The 24,882-nt window shown below is 38.5% G+C and overlaps 1 pseudogene; it reads left to right on the top strand.

The window, feature by feature from the left end:
* The first annotated feature begins 859 nt into the window (after positions 1 to 859).
* On the top strand, positions 860 to 23,660 carry LOC106000725 (annotated as a pseudogene).
* Positions 23,661 to 24,882: the final 1,222 nt, after the last annotated feature.

Genomic DNA, 24,882 nt, shown 5'->3' with positions numbered 1-24,882 from the left:
AAGGATGATCCAAAGTTCTAAGCCTTATCTGTACATTTATACAAAGAACTTGGAATATGGTAGATGTATTTGCAAATGGGATAAGCAAACTTTTGCTCCCACTGCTATCAGTTGTTGTGTAGTTCACATCAGGACCGAGATATGCCTATGACCACCCTCTTCCTGGGTTTGTGTTCATTTTTTTCCCTGTAGTTCACATTTGGGACATTTGATCCTCTCCTGAATGTCCATGGAAAGTTCAGTACTGTGTATCAGATGGCTGCCAAGGACTCAGCTCTAGCTCTGGCCATGGTCTCCTTGATGCTGCATTTAAGCTGGACTGTTCATAACCCAAGATGACTATAGTGTGTGGTTCCTCTCAGAATTGAGAGAAGAGCTGTACAAACATGGAGTTTGTTTGGCTTTTGAGAACATGATCACTTACACTGCCTTTGCAGATTTATCAAATGATTTATGGATGCATTGCCAGCTAATGGACTCATCAACCAATGTGATTATCATTTTTGGGAACAGTAAATTTCTACTAAGCTTTATTCTTAAATTTGGGCACTTTTTAATTACAGGGAAAGTCTGGGTCATGAACTCACACTATGATGACGTGACAATTTTTAAAAGATATTTTCTGCTTGATTCTTTCCATGCTCCTCTCATCTTCTCTCACCATCATAGAAACACGTATGGGTTCGCCAATTATATTCTGACAGATACCTTGTCCAAGAACTCAGAAAATAACTCCCTTCCCAAGTCATGGATTCAGTCTGTTTATTGCCTACTGATTAAGTCTGACTGCAGAGACTTGGGGCACTGTTCATACAATGTCACACTGGATTGGTTGCTGAGGCACATTTTTGACATGACCATGGCTGAAGAAATTTACAAAATCTACAATGCTGTATATGCCTTGGCCCACCCCACCACCAGATGTGTCTTCGCCACATGGAAGAACCACCAGTGCACAATGGGTAACCAAGGGCATTTCTCTCTTCACAGGTAATGGCTTTGCTTTTAAGTGACCTACACTAGGCATGCAGACTTAATGAAGAAGCTTTCATATCAGATGGAACTAGGTCATCTGGCTACATTTTGGAAAATACAAGAGACACTGGGCCTGTTGTCGTCTCAATGAAATGATTATAGAGCTCCAAAGACAATGTTCTTGAAGAATGCTGCATCCGTGAAAAGGAATTGCTGTGTCTTCTGACTCCATCTGCACTAAATGTAGAAGAAGCCGTCCCCTTTTCAATACCATATTACCAAATTGACCTTTTTAAAAAAAGAAATAAAGGGTGACTAGTTCTTGAAAAGCTAAGATTGTCTAGACAAAAGGAGCCCACATATGTGGCCTACCCCTGAATACAATTAACCACCAAAAAGCCAAAGGTGGAGCTATGGCTCAAATGATAGAAATATTATATTGAAAAGAAAAAAAAAACACCTCACGTTCAGTGCCTAACTTGGATACATTATGCTTCTTCCAGTGTAATCTGCCTTTTATGCTATCATTCTTCCTTGGGAGTACATTATCTACTGTGCTTCTTCCTTTCTATCCTGTCTCAGTTATTCTTTCTACCTATGCTATTTTGCTGCTTGTATATCACTATATTTCTAAGGCTACTAATATATGAACATTATGTTGTTGATTGTTTCCATGCTTTCATTATGGGAACTCCAGTCCATTCTCTGACTTAGATGTGTATTTCTGCTCACATATTTCCTTTATTTCTTTTTTCTTTTGTGCATTTTTATTGTAAAAATACTGTACAGAGGGGTTCTAGTTACATGAACAAGGTAATGAGTACATTTTCTATCAAACATCGTTGCCTCCTCCTTTGATTTTTCCCTACAATCCCTTCCCTCCCACCTCCACAACTACTCTGCCCTATCCTCGCCGAAGTTTAAAGTTCTATGTGTTTTTTTTCTTTGTATGTTCCTCCCCCAGGGCATCCCCCTGTTTTCACTGTGTTTGATTCCAGTGCCCTGCATCTTCTATATACATTTCTCTAATTTGGGGAGGGGAAGGGAAAAAAGAAAATGCTTATGAAGGGTTAGAGTTTGACCCATTGTAACAATGAGGTGCAAAAGACACTGTCTGGCTCACATATATTTTTCTATATTAGTGAGTGTATTTTTTAGAAAAATCTCTCATTCTCTCCCTTCTTTCCTTAAGAATTTTAGGAGCTAATTCTGGTAAGGTGGCTCAAGTGCAGAGTGCTTGCCATGTGTGCATGAGGCTCTGGGTCCGATTTCTTAGCACCACATATGAAGAAAGGACCAGAAGTGGTGATGTGGCTCAAATGGTAGGGCACTAGCCTTGAGCTGAAAAGCAGAGGGACATTGTCCAGGCCCAGAATTCAGGCCCATGACAGACCAAAAAAAGAAATCAGGAGCTCTTAGCAGACTCCAGCAACTGGGAGAGTAAATCCAAGTGATCTCTCCAAGAACACCTATAGGAGTAAACAGGAAAAATTTAAGCTTTGCAGTCCCTCTAAAATCAGAAACTGCCAGTGATATACAGAAGACAGTCAAGAGACCTATGTGGTTGGCCTCTCCCTCAAAAGAATGGAGACTAGGTATAGACTTTGTCAGCCAACCCAGAACCAGCAAGCAAGCAAAGACAGAAACACATTAACCAAAACAAAATTTCAGATTAGTCTCCAATAATTCCTGAATCCCCATGCAAAAATCACAAAGAAAAATTACAAGGTTTATCAACACCCAGGATAGTAAGCTATCCCCCAAAGGCTGGCAACTGCCCAGGGGAGAGGCCCAGTGGAAGCAAAGCAGGAATGGAAGACAAAAGTTATATCCAAGAGATGCTGGAGGTAATGACTCAAGAATTAAAGTGAGAAATAGATCAGAACTTTAAAGAACACAGAAATGGAATATTAAAAGAGATGCAGGATTTCAAACAGGAGATGCATGCAAAAATAGAGGCAATACACACCTTACTAAGAGGTGAGATTAGTACTCTGAGAAACAAAATAGAATTCATAAATGAATCAATTTCCTCCATGCAAACCACAACGGAAGCCATAGGTAACCGAGTGAATGAAATGGAATTTAGAGTTTCAGATACAGAAGACAAAATGCAACAACAGGACAAAAAAGTCACAGATATGGACAAATCACTTAAGCTATGCCAACAGGGAATCCAAGAGCAAGCAGATAGTGCCAAGAAATTTAACCTTCATATAATTGGAATGGACAAAGGTGACAAATATCAAAGCAAGGGAATGCAAGTCCTACTCAGCAAGAAAATTCCCCACATTTAAAAAGAAAACATCTTACCTACACAAGAGAAGCATATGGAACATCTAACAAGCAGGATCCAAGGAGAAACACTTCTAAGCACATTGCAGTAAAAATGAAAGGTCTGAATAATAAAGGAACAATCTTGCATGCAGCAAATACAAGGAACTGCACTATAATGGGAAAAAAGTCAGAATCACTGGAGATTTCTCCATACAGACACTAAATGCAAGAAAGGCCTGGGAAAGTAAGAATCGAGCCCTGAGAACCAATAACTGCCAGCCCAGACTGATATATCCAGCAAAGCTTGCATTCACATTCGATGGAGAAACTAAAATTTTTAATAGGAAAGAAAAACTAAATGAACGATAACAATAAACCAGCATTGCAAATAATAATAAGAAGGGAAACACAACTTGAAGAAAACAATCAGTAACTGGGATCCTCATAAGACAAGTATTAATAGAGTCTAACTTAGTAAGCACAGGAGGAAAGGAGAGAAGAGAAACTTAGGAAAACAGGAATTGCAATGCATCTCTCTATAATAACCATAAATATTAAAGTACTAAATTCACCAATCAAAAGATAAAGAACTGCAGATTGGATCAGAAACCATGACCCATCTATCTGTTAACTTCAGGAGAAACACCTCTCAGCCATAGACACAAACAAATTTGGAATGAAGGGTTGGAGAGAGAGCTACCAAGCAAATGTCTCCAGTAAGAAATCAGAAGTAGCTATCCTGATATCTGACAAAATAAACTTTTCATTAAAATCAACACAAAAAGACAAGGAAGGCCACTACATATTAATGAATGAACAATCCAAGAGGAGTTTATTATCATTATCAGTCTATACTCCCCAAACATTGGAGCACCCAAATGTGTTAAGCAAATACTCTCAAACTTACAGAAAGAAATAGATCCAACTATGATAATACTACTAGACTTTAACACCATACTCTCACCAAAGGGCAGGTCTACCAACCAGAGGATTGGCAAAGAAGCTACCCAATTAAGTGAGGCCATATTTCAAGCGGAACTAACTGACATCTACCGAGTTTTTCACCCTAAAATGACACAGCACATGTTCTTCTCAGCAGCTTCTGGAACTTTCTCCAAAATAAATCATATCATAGTTCATTCAAGGAACTTATGCAAATACAAGTGGATTGATGCAATCTCCAGTATCCTATCTGACCACAGTGGAATCAAGCTAGTTTTCAATAGCAAAGCATACCACAGACATTACTCAAATAACTGGAAATTGAACAGCACACTTCTAAGCAACATCTGGGTAACATAAGAAATTAAAGAAGAAATTGAAAAGTTCCTACTATTCAAAGAAAATAAAGACACATCACAAAGAAACCTATGGGACACAGTAAAAGCAGTCCTGAGGAACAAATTTGTCACCCTCAGTGCCCAATCAAGAAAATAGAGACAGACCAAGTAAATAATCTCACAATGCAATTCAAACTGCTAGAAAAACATGAAAAAATGGAACCTAAATTACTAGACAGAGCCAGATAACCAAATTGAAAGTGGAAATTAACGAGTTATAGAATAGGAAAATTATAAATAAAATTAATAAAACACATCTGCTTTTTCAAAAAAATAAATAAAATTGATGGACCTTTGGCAAGATTAATTAAGAAAAGAAGAGAGGAAACTCAAATCACCAAGATTAGGGATACCACGGGAAAAATCACAACAAATACCAAAGATCATCCAAACAATTCTAAAGAATTATTTTCAAAAGTTATACTCTTTAAAGAAAGAAAAACTAACAGAAATGGATGCATTCTTAGAGAAATACGTTTCCCAAACTGAGCAAAGAAGAAATAAATCAATTAAATAAGCCAATATCTTCCATCAAGATGCAGGAAGCAATCAGAACGCTTCCAACAAGGAAAAGCCCAGGACCAGATGGATTCAAAATGGAAGTCTATAAGACCTTTAAAGAAGAACTAATATCCATACTCCTCAAGCTCTTCAGAGAAACAGAAAAAGAGGGAGTTATCCTAAACTCCTTCTACGATGCCAATATCACACTCATCCCCAAAGCAGGCAAAGACCCCCCCAAAAAGAGAACTACAGACCCATCTCCTTGATGAACACAGATGTAAAGATCCTTCACAAAATTCTAGCTAACAGAATCCAGAAATACATTAAAAAAATCACATATCATGACCAAGTAGGCTTCATCCCAGAGATGCAGGGATGGTTTAACATACATAAATCAATAAGTGTATTCCAACACATCAACAGATCCAATTATCTCCATTGATGCAGAAAAGGCTTTTGATAAAGTTAAACATTCATTCACGTTAAAAGCTCTAGAGAAAGTAGGAATGGAATAAACATTCCTAAAACAATAAAGGCCATATATGACAGACCAATAGCCAATATTATACTTAATGGGGAAAAACTAAAGCCAATTCTCCTAAAATCAGGAATAATGTCTCCACTGCTCTTTAATATAGTCCTGGAAACCTTAGCCAGGGCAATTGGCAAGAAAAAGACATTAAAGGGATCCGCATAGGGAAGGAAGAAGTTAAATTATCCCTTTTTGGAGATGACATGATACTATACCTTCATGATACCCAAAACTCCACCCCCAAAGTCTTAGAACTTATAAACCACTTCAGCAAAGTAACAGGATACAAAATCAGCACACAAAAATCAGTTGCTTTCCTGTATTCCGACAATGTACAAGCAGAAAGAGAAATAAAGGAAGCAACTCCATTCAAAATAACCCCCCCAAATTAAAATATTTAAGAATTAACCTAACCAAAGATGTAAAAGAACTATTTGATGAAAACTATAAAAACTTAAAGAAAGAAATTACAGAGGACACCAGGAAATGGAAAGACCTTCCATGCTCTTGGATAGGCAGAATTAATATAGTTAAAATGGCCATACTGTCAAAATTAATATACAAATACAATGCAATTCCTATTAAAATCCCAATGATTTGCATTTCTGAAATACAGAAAACAGTCCAAAAATTCATATGGAACAACAAAAGACCTAGAATAGCCAAAACAATTCTAGGCAAAAAGGACAACATGGGAGGGATCTCGATGCCAGACTTCAAACTCTACTATAGAGCCATAATAATAAAGACAGCCTGGTACTGGCATAAAAACTGACCTGAAGACTAATGTAATAGAATACAGTATCCAGAAATAAAATGACACACCTACAGTCAGCTATTTGACAAAGGTGCCAAAGATGTATAGTGGAAGAAGCACAGCCTCTTCAACTACTGGTGCTGGGAAAACTGGGCAGCCACATGCAGAATACTAAAAGTGGGCCCCAGCATGTCACCATGCACTAACATCAACTCAAGATGGATTAAAGACCCTAGGATCAAACCTGAATTTCTGAAACTACTGCAGGACATAGTGGGAGAGACACTTTAAATTATAGGCATAGGAAGGAACTTCCTAAACAGAGTCCCAGGGTCACAACAAATTGAAGAGAGACTCAACAAATGGGACTACCTTAAAATAAAAAGTTTCTGCCCAGCATAAGACATAGCAACCAAGATAGAAAGACAACCAACTAACTGGGAAAAATATTTTCCAGCAATATATAGATAAGGGGTTAATATCCAGTATATACAGGGAACTCAAGAAACTAATTCCACCCAAACCCAACAAACCAATTACTAAATGGGCAAGAGAAGTAAAGAGAGACTTCTCAGAAGAACAGATAAAAATGTAAAAGAAGGGGCTGGGAAGGTGGCTCACTGGTAGAGTGCTTGCCTTGCATACATGAAGCCCTGGGTTTGATTCCTCAGCACCACATAAGCAAAAAAAAAGCTGGAAGTGGTGCTGTGGCTCAAGTGGTAGAGTGCTAGCCTTGAGCTGAAGAGCTGAGAGACAGCGCCCAGGCCCAGAATTCAGGTCCCATGACTGGATCCAAAAAAAAATGGCAAAGAAATACATGAGGGAATGTTCAGCATCCCTGGTTGTAAAGGAAATGCAAATAAAGACAACCCTGAGTTACCACATTACCCCAATCAGAATGGCCCACATACTAAAGTCAGTCAATGACAAATACTGCAAGGGATGCTGAGAAAGAGGAACCCTATTACACTGCTGGTGGGAATAAACACTTATACAACCACTTTGGAAAGCAGTCTGGAGGGTCCTCAGAAAGCTAAATATTCACCTCCCCTATGACCCAGCCATACCACTCCTAGGCATCTATCCTGAACAACAGGAACCAGTATACAAGGACACATGCCCCTACATGTTTATTCCAGCACTGTTCACAATAGCCAGGATATGCCCCATCACATATTAATGGATCCAAAAATGTGGCATGTATACACAATGGAATATTATGCAGCCATTAGAAAGGACAAAATAATGACATTTGCAGGGAAATGGGTGGAACTAGAAGAAATCATGTTGAGTGAGGTAAGCCAAGAGCAAAAAAGACAAATGGCACATGGTCTCCCTAATAAGTGGATGTTAAATCCAAAATGTAAGGTGATATGACAGTAAATAAGACTTGAGAAACAAAGGACCTCCACTCAGCTGGTCGAATCACTACTGAATAACTCCATGCTGCTGATCACATATATGGTATATATGTGCATACTGGAGGGAAACCAGGAGGAGACACAGAACTAGAGGGAATCAGGGAAAAACATACAACAGTGGGACCCATCAGCTATACTGGACATTGATCAAAACGAACCAATCCACTCAAGGGCAGCTCAGGGAGGGAGGGAATGAACGAGTGGGTAAGAGGGAACAGCTGACACTATGCAAAAGGAAAGAAATATAAATATCACCTGATGTGCAAGAAATAGCAGTATTGTCAAAGCTCATAGAACTCATAAACTTTATAGATTATAATAAACAATTTGCTCCCTGAAAGTTAGAATGTGTTTGTGACTTTAACTAAGCATCACTATCCTACAATACTGTGAAATTTGGGGAATTATGTAATCACTTAATCACAATAAAGAATTTGAAAAAAAAAAGAAAGAAGGGGTAAGATATAAGGGATTCTGACATTTTCTTAAGAGATGATTTTGGAAAGGCAAGATGCAAGTATGCTGTGGAGTGTTCAGTTTCATTTATTAAGGGATCTGAAGCATGGATTTGATTCTGAATGATTAGGAATAATTATCATATTGTAATCTTTATGGAAAATTTTATATTATGTCTTGACATTTAACTCAAACCTCTATAATGCAAGATTTAATAATCTGAAAAAAAGAAGTTTGGGGGTTTAGTCCCCAGTGTTGTGAAAAAGAGAGAAAGGTCATGTTGATTTTTTCATTAAAATCTAGTTTTCATTTTATTGTATGAACTCATATATAAGTAAATTACTTTAGGACCAGCCAGGTTCCATTTCCCCTGGAACTATACAATATTATAAAGTGTTTAAGCTCTGAAGTCATTATTCTTACTTCTTGCATTTACACTAACCAACTTCCTCAATTTTCAATATTCTGATCTGTGATAGTTACAATAGTAACTATTTTTTAAGTTGTTAGCATTTAGAGATAATACACATAACACAATGGGCACACTGTCTGTCATAGGAATCCATTAGGGCAAGGTGAGTGAGCATGGAGAATGGGGCAAGAACCGGGTATGGTTGTGGTAATTCCAGTAGTTGAGACAATAGTGAAACTTGTGAGAATGCATTCCCCATTTTTGATAGTAAAAACTTTATGTCTGCAATGCAACAGGGGAAAAGGGTAACATCTTTAAGTATAACAATGGCACCCTTTTATCATCATCCTTCAAAAACCAATTATATCAGAAGGAGGAAATAATAAGTGGTGATTTTTAATTCTAAAGGTTTAAGAGTTTTCAACATGAGCAATATTTTTAATATAGAAATAGCATAGAGTTGACCTATAAATACCTAGATTCTAGATAAAGCTCTTACATATTTGATGCTTATTCTACACTTCTATTAAATGTGATAAATGTTGTTTTAATTTGTATTAAATATGACAAACAATATCCTTTAGTTTTCATAATAGAAGCAAATATATTGAAAGATTTGTCCCCAAACCCATGTAATTTTAGTCACACACATTCATGCATAATATTTAACAATATAGCTAATATATTCTTTGTTGCTGTTAATTTTGTTTTGTTTTTGTTGCTGGGGGTTGACCTCAGGGCTTCACATATGCTAAACATGTGTTCTTTGATTAGTGCCCATGTACTATACATATTCTTTTCTAATCAGCACACAGTTATATAAAATGATCCAAATATTAAAATGCATATAAATTAGTATGCCAACTTGTAAGTTATTTATTTTGCTACTTCCAGATCCACCCCTACTAGGCCAACCAACTAGGGTGCTGGCCTCACCCCGTGCATTAGGCCGTCCCCAGACATGACAACCAATATGTCCGAGATGCCCAGCTCCTGCACATAAATTGGCCCCTCTTGGGAAGATGGAGATCAGGGTCCTGTTAGGGAAGGGGAAGGATAATCCCAGAATCCCCTGGGGCATTGGGGCAATGAGCATCATCAAGAAGGAGACCTGGGTCTTGACTATGAGGTAGCTTTAGTGTGGTCTTGTTTGTAAACATTTGGGTAAATGCCCAAAAGTGGGATTTCTGGGTCATAGGGGAGCTCTATGTGGAGTCTTTTGAAGAACCTCCATACTACTTTCCAAAGTGGTTGAACAAGTTTACACTCCCAACAACATTGCAGGATGGTTCCCTTCTGTCCACATCCCCTCCAGCATCTGTTGTTATTAGAGTTCTTGACTATAGCTATTCCAACTGGAGTGAGGTGTAATCTCAATGTTGTTTTGATTTGCATTTCTTTTATCTAAGGAGGTTGAGCATTTCTTCATGTGTCTATTGGACATCATTTGTTCCTCTTCAGATAATTTTGTATGTAAGTCTTTAGCCTACTTATTTATTGGGCAGTGTTTCTTTGAGGATTTGTTGTTGGGAGATTTAATTTTGTGAGTTCCAGGTATATTTTAGATATGAAACCCTTGTCCATTATATGGCTAGTGAAAAATCTTCTCCCAATCTGTGGGCTTTGTATTGATCTTGCTAGCTATGTCTTTTGCCATGCAAATGCTCTGCAACTTCATGCAATCCCATCTGTCCAAACATTTTTTCTATTAAGAAAATTTTGCGCGCTGACAGGGAGAGCTAAGATCTCTCCTATTCTGTCCTATAATGTTTTCGGGATGTCTGTTTTGACTCTGAGGTCTTTGATCCATTTGGAGTTGATTCTGGTACAGGGTGATATATAAGGATTTAGCTTTAGTTTTCTATAAGTGATTAACCAATTTTGCCAACATCATTTACTGAAGAGGCTGTCTTCCTTCCGTTCTTTTTTTTTTTTTACCTTCCTTATTGAAGATTAGATGGCGATAGGTCTGTGGGTTCATTTCTGGGTTTTTCAATTCTACTCTTTTGGTTCTGAGGTCTGTTCTTGTGCCAGTACCAAGCTGTTTTGATTACTATGGCTTTGTAGTAAAATTTGAAATTTGGTATTAATATTCCTCCAGCACTGTGCTTTCTGTTACGGACTATTACGAATGGAGTTGCTTTCCTGAATTGTTGTAATGCAGAAAATACATTGATTTTTGAGAGTTACTTTTATACCTGGCTACTTTGCCAAAGTTTTGAATCAGCTTAAGTAATTTTGGAGTGGAGTCTGTGATTCTTTAAATACAAGATCATGTCATCTGCAAAGAGGGAGAGTTTTACTTCATCTTTCCTTATTGGATCCCTTTTATGTTTGCATCTTGTTTATTGCTGTAGCTAGGCATTCTAATACTAAATTGAAGAGAAGTGGAGAGAGTGGACATCCTTGTCTCATTCCTGAGTTAAGAGGAAAAGGTTTTAGTTTTTCACCATTAATATAATGCTGGCTGTAGTTTTGCCATGACAGCCTTTATTGTATAAAGGAATTTTCTCAGGATTTCTAGTTTTTCCATAACCTTCATCATAAAGGGGTGTTGAATTTTGTCAAATACTTTTTCTGCATCTATTGAGATAAATGTGGTTCTTATCCTTGCTCTTGTTAATGTGATGAATTATATTAATTGATTTGCATATATTGAACCAGCTTTGCATCCTTGAAATGAATCCTGTTTGATTGTGGTATATGATTTTTTGCAGGAATTGTTGAAGTTGATTGGCCAAATTTTGTTGAGAAATTTTGCATCAATGATTACCAAAGAAATGGTCTATAGTTCTCTGTCTTTGATGAGTCCCTGCCTGGTTTTGGGATGAGGGTTATGATGTCTTCAAAGAATGAATTCAGTAGTGAACTTTCTCTTTCAATTTCATTGAAGATTTGGAGGAGTATTGGTATGAAGTCTGCTTTGAAGACCTTGTAGAATTCTGCTGTAAATCCATCTGGTCCCTGCCTTGTCTTAGATAGGAGGTCTCTTATTGATGTTTCTATTTCAATGCTTGATATGGGTTTGTTAAGTTGGATTAACTCTTCTTGGTTTACTTTCAACATGTCGATATTTTCTAGGAAAAGGTCCATTTCTGTCAAGTTCTCAACCTTATTAGCATAAAGGTTTGAGAAGTATTCCCTTAGAATGTTCTGAATCTTGGTTGTTTCCGTGGTGATGTTTCCATTCTCATCTCTGAGTTTATTAATGTGGGTGTGTTCTCTTCTTTTTCTGATAAGATTTGCTAAGGGTCTGTCAATTTTGTTAATTTTTTCGAAGAACCAACTCGTTTTTTATTCTTTCTATGATATTTTGTATACTAATTTGTTCAATTCAGATTTAATTTTTTGGGGGGGAATCTGGTTGTGGATCCTGATCTCTGGGCCTGGGCACTGTCCATCAGCTCTTAAGCTCAAAGCTAGTACTCTACCACTTCAGCCACAGTGCCACTTCCGGCTTTTCTTTTTGCATATGTGGTGTTGAGGAATCAAACCCAGGGCCTCATGCATGCCAGGCAAGCACTCTATCACTGAGCCACCTTCCCAGCCCCCTGATTTAATTTTTATTATTTCTTTTCATCTACTGTATTGGGGATTATCTTGCTGCTCTTTTTCAAGGAGGTTCAGATGTGGCATTAAGTTGTTGGTTTCAGATCTCTCCAATTTGTTGAAGTAGGAACACTCAGAGCTATAAACTTGCCTCTGAGTACTGCCTTTGCTGTGTCCCAGAGGACCTGGTAATTTGTGTGCTCATTTTTGTTGATTATCATGAACATTTGAATTTCCTTTCTAATCTCTTCCATTACCCACTGGTGATTCAACAGTGTGTTTGTTGTTCAGCGTCCATGTGTTATAAGAATTTCTTTGGTGGCTTTTGGTGTTGAGTTCTAATTTCATTCCCTTGTGGTCTGAGAGAATGCAAGGTATAAGTTCAATGTTTCTGAATTTGGACAAGTTTGCTTTGTGACTTAAAATGTGGTCTATTTTGGAAAATGTTCCATGTGCTGTTGAGAAGAATGTGTATTCTGATGCTGCTGGGTGAAATATTTGGTAGGTATCTGTTAAATCTAGTTGATCTATAAGTTGTTTAGATCTTCATTTTTTCTGTTGTTTTTCCCAAGTAGATCTATCTAGTGGGGATAGTGGTGTGTTAAGGTCCCCAACAATTAATGTTGTTCAATTTATGTGAGATTTGAGGGAATGTAGTGTTTCTTGGATAAATTTGGGTGCTCTGTTGTTTGGTGAATAGGTATTCAGAATTGTAATATCCTCCTGAAGGAGAGATCCCTTAATTAGTATATAGCTCCCTTCTTTATCTCTTCTCACTAATTTTAATTCAAGGTCTATTTTTTTCTGATATTAGAATTGAAACACCTGCCTATTTATGGGGACCGTTTGCTTGGCAGATTTTGTTCCAACCTTTCAGTTTCAAAATATATTTGTTTTCATTGGCAAGGTGTGACTCCTAAAGGTAGCAGATAGAAGGATCTTGCTTTTTATCCAACTAGACAGTCTATGTCTCTTAATTGGAGAGTTAAGTCTGTTATTGTTGAGAGTTAGGACTGAGAGGTATTTGGGAGTTCCTGCAATGTTATCTACCTTCTTGGAGGCTGCGACTACTGGCTTCTTATGGTAATTGGATTTTCAGTTGGGATGCGTTTTTTTCTTTACCTTTATTTTGTAGGACATCTTTAAGTATCTTTTGTAGAGCTGGTTTGGTGGATACATATTGTTTCAGTTTTTCTTTGCTATGGAAGGTTTTTATTTGACCTTCAGTTATGAAGGAGAGTTTATCTGAGTACACTATTCTTGGTTGATAGTTGTTTGTCTTTAGAGCGTGGCATACATCATTGCAGGCTCTTCTTGCTTTGATTGTATCTGCTGAGAAATCTGAGGTGATTCTATTTGGTTTCCCTTTATAGGTGATTGATCTTTTCTCCTTGACAGCTTTAAGGAGCTTTTTCTTGGTCTGAATTGATCCTGTGGCAATTATAATGTGACAATGGGATGCCCTGCTCTGGTCTGGTCTATTTGGAGCTCTAAAAGCTTCTTGTATCTGAATAGGCCTATCTTTTTTGCATGTTTAGGACAGTCTCTTCTAGGGTCCTGTTAAATAAATTTCATAGACCATTAACTTCTGTCTCTAGGTGCTCCTCTATACCCATTATCCTCAGATTAGTCCTTCTGGTGGTGTCTTCCAAATGTTGAATAGATCTATCATATTTCTTGGATTTGTCTTGTATAGTTGTATGTTCTTTCTCTATAATATCTAGGCTGTCTTCAATCCCAAAGATTTGATGTTCAGAATGGCCTAACCTATTGTCAAGACTTTCTACTTTGTTTTTTATTTGTTTTCCTTCTAATTGGTAGGATTTGATGGGTTTAAATTCTTTGTTGGAGCTTTTAGATCTTGTATGAACTTCTTTACTTGCTTGATTTTGTGTGCAGTGTTTCTTCCCAAATCCCTCAGTTGATTGTTACTGGTTTCCTTGGACTCCCTTTCCTAATAATGGGCTCCAGTCAGCATTTCCTTTGTGGTCTCCCTGAATTCTTTCATCTGTCTGTTTATGGATTCCATGAATGCCTCTATTGATCTTTGTCTATTCTCCTCCTACGCTCACAATTCCTGTATTATTCTTTGATTAGCTTCCTCATGTTCCCATAATTCCTGTAGTTCTCATTGACTGTTCTCAGCCTGATCACCCAATTTCTGTGTTTCTCTTTGACTGTTCTCAGCCTGCTCATGCAATTCTTGTAGTTCCAGAGTGGTAGAACAAGTTTGGACTCCCCCCAACATTTTCCCTACTGGACACATCCCCTCCAGCATCTGTTGTTATTAAACATCTTTGTTATAGACATTCTAACTGAGTTGGGGTGAAATTTCAACATTGTTTTGATTTGGATTTCTTTTATGGCTAGAGAAGTTGAGCATTTCTTCATGTGTCTACTGGCTATTCTTATTTCTTTTTCAGTTAAGTTTCTCTTTAATCTTTAGCCCATTTATTTATCGGGCAGTTGTTTCTTTGAGGACTTATTGTTGTGAGGTTTATTATTTTTGGAGTTCTAAGTGTATTTCAGATAGAAGACCCTTGTCCACTGTATGGCTAGTAAAGATATTCTCCCAATCCGTGGACTTTTTATTGAGCATGCTAACTATGTATGTCTTTTGCCATGCAGAATCTCTGCAGTTTCATCCAATCCCATTTGTGCAACCTTTCTTTGATTTGTTGTGTTTCTGGGTCTTTATTAAGAAATTTTCAGCCTCTGTCAAGGAACACTAGAGTTTCTCCTCTTCCTTCCTGTAATGTTTTCAGGGTGTCTGCTTTATCTTCAAGATCTTTGATCCTGTTGAGTTGATTCTGAGGCAGGCTGATATATAAGGATCTAGCTTTATATTTCTACTGGTGTTTAACCAATTTTGCCAGCATCATTTACCATCTTTCTTCCACTCTGTTTTTTTATCTCCCTTGTCCAAGATTAGGTGGCTATAGATCTGTGGCTTCATTTCTGGGTCTTCAGTTCTAATCCATTGGTCCTCAGATCTATTCTTGTGTCAGTAGCAATCTGCTTTGATTACTGTGGCTTTGTAGTAGAGTTTAAAATTTGGTATTGATATTCCTCCAGCATTGTTCTTTCTGCTCAGGACTGTTTTTCCTATTTGGGGCCTTTTCTTATTCTATATGAAGTTTTGGATTGCATCTTCTATTTCATTGAAGAATGAGGTTGGAATATTGATATATACTTCATTGAATTTGTACATTGCCTCTGGTGGTATTGCCATTTTCACGATGTTGATCCTCCCAATCCAGGAGAATGGGAGGTTTTTCCACGTCCAAAGTTCTGCTCTAATTTCCTTTTTCAGGTTTTTAAAGTTCTCATCTTAGAGGCCTTTCACTTCTTTAGTTAACTCCTAGGTATTTTATTTTTTGTGGGGCTATTACAAAAGGAGTTGCTTTCCTGATTTCATGCTCTTCTCCTTGTTGGCATACAGAAAAGCCATTGATTTTTGAGGGTTATTTTTATACCTGATACTATGTCAAAATTTCAAATCACCTCCAGTAATTTGGGGATGGAATCCATGGGATTCATTAAATACAAGATCATGTCATCTTCAAAGATGGAGAATTTTACTTCATATTTTCCTATTTGGATCCCCTTTACGTTTGCATCTTGTCATATTGCTCTAGCTACCCATTACAATACTAAATTGAAGAGAAGTGGAGAGAGTGGACATCCTTGGCTCATTTCTGAGTTTAAAAGAAATGGTTTTAGCTTTTTGCCATTAAGTATAATTCAGCTGCCATCTTGCTCTGCTTCTGTGGAATCACGTTTCTTCATGACTTTCTCTGAATCAGCTTAGTGTTACTCTACCACTTGACATGAATTGTATTTCTTTGTTTTTTTTAATTTCCTCCCTAGGCAAGATATAATTCTTTGGCAAATGTCTGGCATGCGAGCACAGACACAAGTCAGCAGCTCCTAACACAGCAGTCCCTGCCTCTCTGGTCATATTGGTTGAAATCAGGTGGACGAACTGCTTCAAATTTGAATTGTATTTCTTAAGAGTTCTTCATATGCACAGTAAATCAAGGTACCCAATGACTTGGATGTGAGCTGGACATGCTTCTATGTCCCAGCAGATAGCACTGTTTTTCACATATCCATACAGTGCAGAAATGGGAAACCAGCTTGCTCATCCACCTCCCCCCACCCCTGCACTCTCAGAAGAATAGTCACCTCCTGTATGCTGATCAAATCCTGTTCAGGAGCTCTCCTAAATCTAAGAACTTTTCTAAGACTCCAAATTCTAATGCCATGCTGTTGGGAGATAGGATCTACACATACTACTGTGTGTAGTGATAAGCATTTGAATCAACAAAGTCATGACATTTGCAGTTTATCATTTGTAACACACATATACCTACTCAAATGTTGTGACCTCTGTGCAGGATGAACTTATAGAAATACCAATGGCTGTGAAAGAGATCAATATGAATGCCCATCTGCTACCCAACATGACTCTGGGGTTTGAGATCTATAGTGTACATTACACAGGTACTGATCTGTTAGAGGATCCACTCATCTGATTGTCTGGGAAGAATAAAAACAACCCTAATTACACCTGCAAAAGAGACAACAAAGCTTTAGCAGTACTCACAGAAACCTCAAGTACATCTGTCCCAGTTGGAACACTGCTGGACCTCTACAAACTTCCAGAGGTGCGGCTGGGTGGGGTGGGCAGATGTGAAGCCATGGCCACTTTGACTCTGTCCTCGACAGCCTGAAAAAGAGGTGTTATCACAAACCCTTCAAAATGCATGATCTCACAGGGGAAAGACTCAAAAAGTGAGTGGGATATACATATTTTCTTTACTGCAAAAATAAATAAAGGAAAGGTTGTAAGAGACCAAAGGATGACCCAAAGCTCTGAGCCTTATCCGTACATATCTACAATGAGCTTGCAACATGGGAGGTGATTTTGCAAATGGCATAAGCAAACTTTTGTTTCCACTGATCCAAATTGTTTAATTCACATCAGGGCTGAGACTTTCCTACTATCATCGTCTTCCTGGTGTTTTGTTAATTTTTCCATGTAGTTCACATATGGGTCTTTTGATCTTCTCCTGAGAGACCATGGAAAGTTCGGTACTGTCTATCAGATGACTGTCCAGGACTCAGGTCTAGCCCGGGCCATGGTCTCCATGATGCTTTATTTTAGATGGACCTGGGTAGGACTGTTCATCACATGAAGACGACTATGGTGAGTGGTTCCACTCAGAAATGAGAGAAAAGATGGGCAAGAATGGGGTGTATTTGGCCTTTGAGAACATGATCACTTACACTGCCTTTTCATGTTTCTCAAATGATCTACCAATGCACCGCTAGCAAATTGAATCATCAACCAATGTGATTATCATTCATGGGGTCGGCAAATTTCTACTAAGCTTTATTCTTAAATTAGGGGACTTTTAGTTACAGGGAAAGTCTGGGTCATGAACTCACCCTATGATGACGTGACCATTGGTAAAAGATATTTTCTGATTGACTCCTTCCATGCACCTCTAATCTTCTCTCACAATTATAGAAATACTGCTGGGTTCACAAATTTTATTCTAACAGAGACCTTGTCCAAAAACTCAGGAGATAATTCCCTTCCCAGGTCACGGATCCAGTCTGTTTGTTACCTATTGATTATGTCTGACTTCAGAGACTTGGGGCCCTGTTCATACAATGCCACACTGGATTGGTTGCTGAGGTATATTTTTGACATGACCATGTCAGAAGAGAGTTACAACATCTACAATGCTGTGTACGCTGTGGCCCATTCCCTTCACCAGATGATTCTTCATCTCATGGAAGAGCCACAATTTCACAATTCGCAATCAAAGGCATTTCTCTCTTCACAGGTAATGACTTTGTTTTTGGGTGTCCTACTCTAGGTATACTGACTTTTTATAGAAGCTTTCATAGCAGATGGATGTAAGTTGTTTGCCTCCATTTTGGAAAATATAAGAGACTCTGGGCCTGCTCTGCCTCTCCATGAAGTGATTGTAGAGCTATGAAGACAATTTTTTCTTGTTTTTTTCTTTTTTGGTCATGGGGTTTGAATTCTGGGACTGGGTGCTGTCCCTCAGCTCTTCAGCTCAAGGGTAGGACTCTCCCACTTCAGCCAGAGCACCAATTCCAGTTTTCTGACTGTTTTATTAGAGATAAGAGTCTCACAAGCTTTCCTGCCTGGGATGGCTGTGAATTGTGATGATCAGGTCTCAGGATGATGAGTAACTACGATTACAGTCATGACCAATCAATGCCCAGCAAGACAATATTCTTGAAGAACGCTGAATTCATGACAAGGAAGTGCTGTGTCTTCTGTCCCCATCCTCCTTATGTTTGGAAAAAGCCATCCCCTTTTCAATAGCATATATCCAAATTGTCCTTGTCAATTTTAAAATAACAGATCAAGGGTGACTAGCTCTTGAAAACCTAAGAATGTCTGGACACAAGTGGTTCACACCTGTAGCTAGCTCACTTCTTTTTTTTTAAATTTTATTTTATTTTATTTGTGAACATATTGTACAGAGGGGTTACAATTACATGGGCAGGATAATGCATACATTTCTTACCAAGCATTGCAGCCTCCTCCTTTGGGCTAGCTCACTTCTGACTACAATTAACCACCAAAAAGCTAGAGGTGGAGCTATGGCTCAAATGATAGATTGCTTACATTGAATAGGGAAAAAATACCTCATGTTGAATGCCTAGGACCTGAGGTCAAGCCACAGGATAGACACACACACACACACACACACACACACACACACACACACACACACATTGAACTAAGTCTTGCTTAACATAAACCTCCATAGTTTTCATAAATATTCTATGATTCTACTTAGTTTATTATTTACCTGTTTTTCAGACTGATTCTGATCACAATCATAAAATAATTGATAAGAATTCACTTTAGAACAGTGATTGAGGTCTGTCATATGATAAGTCATTATTTGCTTGGATGTGGTTGGAGTGTCATTCTCTTCAAATTGAGTTTCTGCATCCCATCCTGGATAACCAGGTTTTAGAATTTGGTAACACTTTAGTCATCTGTGGGTGAGCATTTGATACAGTTGGTTAGATTCCTGTGGTGTGTGTGAATCATGTGGTGAAAATGAAGGCTAACCTGTGTGCATCCATTTTTCTGGGGTTCTGTCATAACTTTGGAAAGCACTTCACCATACTGTAATGTGTCCCTTTTAGCTGCATTCCTTTTTGAAGAAGATCCAATTTACCAAAACTGTTGGAGATCAAGTGATTTTGAAAGACGAAGAGAATTGGAGGCACGGTATGACATTATGAGCTTTTGGAATTTTCCTGAAGGTCTGACACAATGGATGAAAGTTGGCAAGTTTTTTCCATCTAGGCTTCATGGTCAACAACTGATTTTGTTTCAAAATCTGATAGAGTGGCCCGTAGGTATTACCAAGGTAGGTCATTTTTACTTCTTTTGCATTCTCATTTTTTAAAAAAAAGTATTCTTATTATGTCGTAGTTGTAGAAAGTGCTTATAATTCCTTAAGTCAGGTTATGAGTACAGTGCTTGTAGACTATGTTACCACATCCTTATTTCTCCCCCATAGTTGGTCATTTCTGACTATCATATCATGGTCTATCATTTCATGTATAAATAAACAAAACTTCTGTTTTTAAGCTTGTTCACTAAAACTATGTCTCAGTGGTGTACATTTCATAACTTCCTGTTTCCGGAATTTTCTTACTAACAGATTCATGGAGGGAATAGGGAATATTTCATTACCAATATGTTGTTCTATATTTTCAAATTGAATATGACAAAAGCTGAATGCCACCTGTGAATCATCTTTTCAGTACTGTGACAAAATATCTGATGGAATCAAGTAAGAATGCAGAAGGACTTGCTTTGTTTTTGCGTGGAGATTTCAGACCAAGGTTGGGTAGATTGCTGCTTTTGAGTCTGTGGTGAGACAGGATGTAATGAAAGGATCATCTGCCAGTGAAGTTCACCCACCTCATTGGAGATGGGAAGCCAATATAGAGATGTGAATGGCCCCGGGTACAGCAGCACCTTCAAAGCAATTAGCTATGCTTTAGAGGGTGGGTTTGAATTTTCCCTGATTGATTTTCCACTCATGTTCTTATTCATTTGTTCGCAGATGAATAGGAGAGAAAAATCATTACTGAATTGAAATATGGGATGCAGGGAAAAACAAATTGTTTAAATAGAGCACAGATTGAGCCATTGAGACAATGAGATGTACAAGACACTATGTCAGCAAAGGAACTTTACAATTTAGGGAGGAGGGTTGGGGGTGGAATTTGTGGATGAGGGATGGAGTGGTGTAGCTGAGGAGGTGGGAGTGAAGATTTGGTAGGGGAAAAACAAAGAATAGGCAACAATGCTCGATAAAGAATAAAAAGGAAATGTATTCATTACCTTGCTCTTGTAACTGTAACCCTTTGTAAAGTATTTTCACAACAAAAAACTTAATTAAAAAATAATGGGATGCAGGATTTAACTCCTTTTTCCTATTTTCCTAGAATTAACATCCACCTCTTAAAGGCTCCATGACTTCCTGATAGCATGAGGAACTGGTTGTTAAGGCCCCACATTTTCTTGAGGTCATGTTAGATGAAACTGTAATAGGCTCATCCAATTCATTGGCTGTATGTATATAAAAATTATGTGTTTTGATGATTTTTTCCCCTAAATAACTTGAGTGTCTCATGGTCAATAACCTTCTTCTTAATGTTCTCAGACTCCTCAGTCTGTCTGCACTGAGAGCTGTGGTCTTGGATTCAGGAAGGCCTCTCTGGAGGGAAATGCTACTTGTTGCTTTGACTGCACTCCTTGCCCAGAGAATGAGATGTCTAATGGGTCAGGTGAGTCTGTGAGTTATAAAGAAATTCCCCATCTCTCCTTTCTAACATCCAGTCCATCCAAGCCAGTAGAATGATCTAGAGCAGCACGGCAGGAACAAACATGCACCTTCAGGAAGAGTTCCATGGTTACCCTTAACCCATACTTTTCCTTAGAAGAAATAACCCACTGCCCCTCCATTACATCTCTGATTGTATTTTCTAATCTATGAAGGCTGGAGAATATCCCTGTTCCCCTCTTATCAGTCACATTTTTTGTATTTAAAGGAAATATAAGAAAAGAAAATATCAAGGATTAGTAGTTGATCTTTGAAACGATGTGCAAATCATCATGGAACTGGGGATCTAACACAGCCTTTCATTTCTGAGTGCCCATTGCTGCTCTTTTCTAATTAAATTTTATTTTCTATTTAGCATAACTAATAATAGAAGAACTTTTTTAGGATCACTCCCTTTCTTACACTGCCACTAGGTTAAATAGCAATTACTTAAATACAATTGTTTTAGAACTAGTATACCATCTCCATTTCACTTCTTTTTTTCCTATCTCCAGCTGATCTTTCCTAGACCCTGTCATATTGGTGGAGGAGCATTGTTCTTGACACAGATCAAATGTTCAGGAAGTTTGTATGTGGTGTAAGAAGTAGGTTGAGGTTTGGATTAGACCCTCTTGTTAAAAATGGATCGATTTGGCTGATTCTCTATTTTCCTTATCTTCCTTCCTTCCTTCCTTCCTTCCTTCCTTCCTTCCTTCCTTCCTTCCTTCCTTCCCTCCCTCCCTCCCTCCTTCCTTTCTTTCTTTCTTTCTTTCTTTCTTTCTTTCTTTCTTTCTTTCTTTCTTTCTTTCTTTCTTTCTTTCTTTCTTATTATTCTTTGGGTGGTTGTGAGGGCTGAACTCTGGGCTTCGGCGCTGTCCCTCAGCTCTTCAGCTCAAGCTAGTGCCCTACTACATGAACTATAACACCACTTCTGGATTTTTTCTTCTTATGTGGTGCTGAGCAATTGAACCCATGGCCTCATGCATGTGAGACAAACACTTTACCACTAAGCCAACTTCCTAGCCTCTTGTCCATTATTTCTTGAATCAGTAGCAGAGAGCCAGAGTGATGTGACCTGTCAAGAACATATCACATAAGGCTAAGTAATTACATATTATACCTGTAATCCAAGTGACTCAGGAAGTTGAAATTTGATGATGGAACTTTGATGTAATGATGGGCAGGAAACAAGATTCTTTTCCACAAGTAGGCACCAAAAAGTTGGAATTCAAGCTGTGGCTAAAGTGGTAGAGTAGTAGTTTGAGCATTAATTCTCTAAAAAAATTCCCAAGGCCACAGTTCAAGCACTGGAGGAAGGAAAGAAAGAAAGAGAGAGAGAGAGAAAGGGAGAGAGAGAGAGAGAGAAAGATAGAGAGAAGAAAGGAAGGAAGGAGAAAAACAGGAAAAAGAGAAAGAGAGGAAGGTAAGAATAAGAAATATGAGAAAGAAAGATAATTCACCAGATAGTATTTTGATATAGAGAGTTACTATTCTTGGTATTGAAAGCAATACAAGCTAACTTTTAAATCAGGGAAAATGAACTGCTTGAGTGGAGGGGAATGAGAAGAAAGAGAAATGCTGAATATAGGCTAATAGTGATTCTTACTCCTCACCAGACATGGAGCAGTGTGTGAGGTGTGCAGATCATCAGTTTGCCAACACTGAGAGGAACTACTGCTTCTTGAAAACTGAGAGCCTCCTGGATTATGAAGACCCTTTGGGCATGGCGATAGCTGGCATGGCTCTCTGATGCTCTGCACTCACATCTGTTGTTCTTGGGGTGTTTATCAAGCACCAGGACACCAACATTGTCTCGGCCAATAACCAGGTCCTCAGCTATATCCTGCTTGTCTCCCTCATCTGCTGCTTTCTCTGCTCCTTACTCTTCCTTGGACGTCCCCACACAGCCACGTGCATCCTCCACCACATCTCATTTGCAGTAGTCTTCACCATGGCTGTCTCGACGGTCTTGGCCAAGACCATCACTGTGGTTCTGGCCTTCCCACTCACTGCTCCAGGGAGAAGAATGAAGCAGTGGCTGGTGTCCTTGGCCCTTAACCTCCTCGTCCCCATCTGTACCCTCATCCAGGTAACTCTCTCTGTCCTTTGGCTGGGAATCTTTCCTCCTTTGTGGACAGAGATGCACACTCTGAACATGGCCACATCATCATCCTGTGCAACATGGGCTCCCTCACTGCCTTCTATTGTGTCCTGGGATACCTGGGAACCCTGGCCCTAGCCAGCTTCACAGTGGCTTTTTTGGTCAGTGACCAGCCTGACACCTTCAATGAGGCCAAGTTCCTGACCTTCAGTATGCTGATGTTCTGCAGTGTGTGACTCACCTTTCTGCTAGTCTACCAAACACCAAGGGGAAGGTCATGATGGCTGTGGAGGTTTTCTCCATATTGGCTTCCAGTGGAGGTCTCCTGGGCTGCATCTTTGCCCCCAAGTGCTACATCATCTTGATAATGCCTGAGAGTAATTCTCTGTCCAAGTTTGAGGAGAGATCATGTCCTGGAAGAAAGAAACATTAAGATGAACATAAGTGTTGCTTGAAATGTTTACAGGCTCTGAGAGCAATTTGTAACAATTTGACAGTCACATCTTAGTTTAATTTGAGGAATTCTTTGAACAAAGAAGTTGCTATATTCAGAATATCTCTCATTCTCTCTCTTCCTTCCTTAAGAATTTTAGAGCAGGATGTTAATCTGCTCCAGTTTCTGACAGGAGTCTATAAATGTATTTTTCAGGGAAGAAATGCAAATGCTCAAACATAATTAGAGCTGTCCAAATGAGCAGCTGGAGCAATAGTTTGCTTATTGGATATTATTTCTTATTGAAAACCAAAGATACAGAGTGCATAATTGGCCAAGCAGATCCTTGTTGTCCCAGACCTAAGAATCCTCAATATTAATGAGTGGAGAAGTGGAATCATTTATAAGAAGATAAAAACTCCCCAAAGACAGGACAAACATATTAGATAGGCTTAGACTCCATATCTCTCAATATTATTTACCATTTTATGAGTACAAGATTGATTCAGAAAGGTCTCTTAAGAAATCAGATGTGTTGAGAAACTTGAAGTGGGAATATTGTCAGGCCACCACTGCATTGCACAGTCAGGATTAATCCAAAGGTCAAGGAAGCACGTGTCTCTGAGTCCAGAGATCTTGACGTCATTCAATGCTGTATCTGTGGGTCAGTGGAATTACATCACCCATCCATGCATCACAGAGACACACAGTGCTGTTCGTAATTCTGCTGGGCCATTGCTGGAAAACAGGAAAGCACAAAGGAAAGCACAAAGACAGAAATGTCTGGAAGCCAAACAGATTATTCCCAGTTTCAATGACTCAAAGAAGAGAGTGCTCCCTGTTTTGTATAGGCGCTTATGCAATGACTGCTATTTTTGGACAAGTAAGTATTCAACACAGGGGCATTGATGAATTTTCCTACCATAAAGCTTTAATGAGAACCAAAACAGCCTACTAAACAAGAGAAATGAATGTTAGACTACCATATCAAATGTCTTCATCAAGCAATATGAAGTTTCTGATCAGCTGCTCACTAGCGAAATTGGAACTTCAAAGCCAATAACATTTTGCCCTTCATCGAGTGGAAACTTACCATTTTATGCTATAATAAATAGGGAGTTGCACTTATACATTCATCATTCTCCAATGTAAAGGAAGTAAGCATAAAGTCATTTCTAAGGAAAGAGTCTAAGGTAGAGGGGACCTATTCCTGGATTCCCAG

Source organism: Dipodomys ordii, unplaced genomic scaffold, assembly GCF_000151885.1.
Source record: "Dipodomys ordii isolate 6190 unplaced genomic scaffold, Dord_2.0 Scaffold235, whole genome shotgun sequence".
Lineage (NCBI taxonomy): Eukaryota > Metazoa > Chordata > Mammalia > Rodentia > Heteromyidae > Dipodomys > Dipodomys ordii.
Note: the sequence above shows the minus strand (reverse complement) of the source record. Positions and strands in the feature narration are given on the sequence as shown.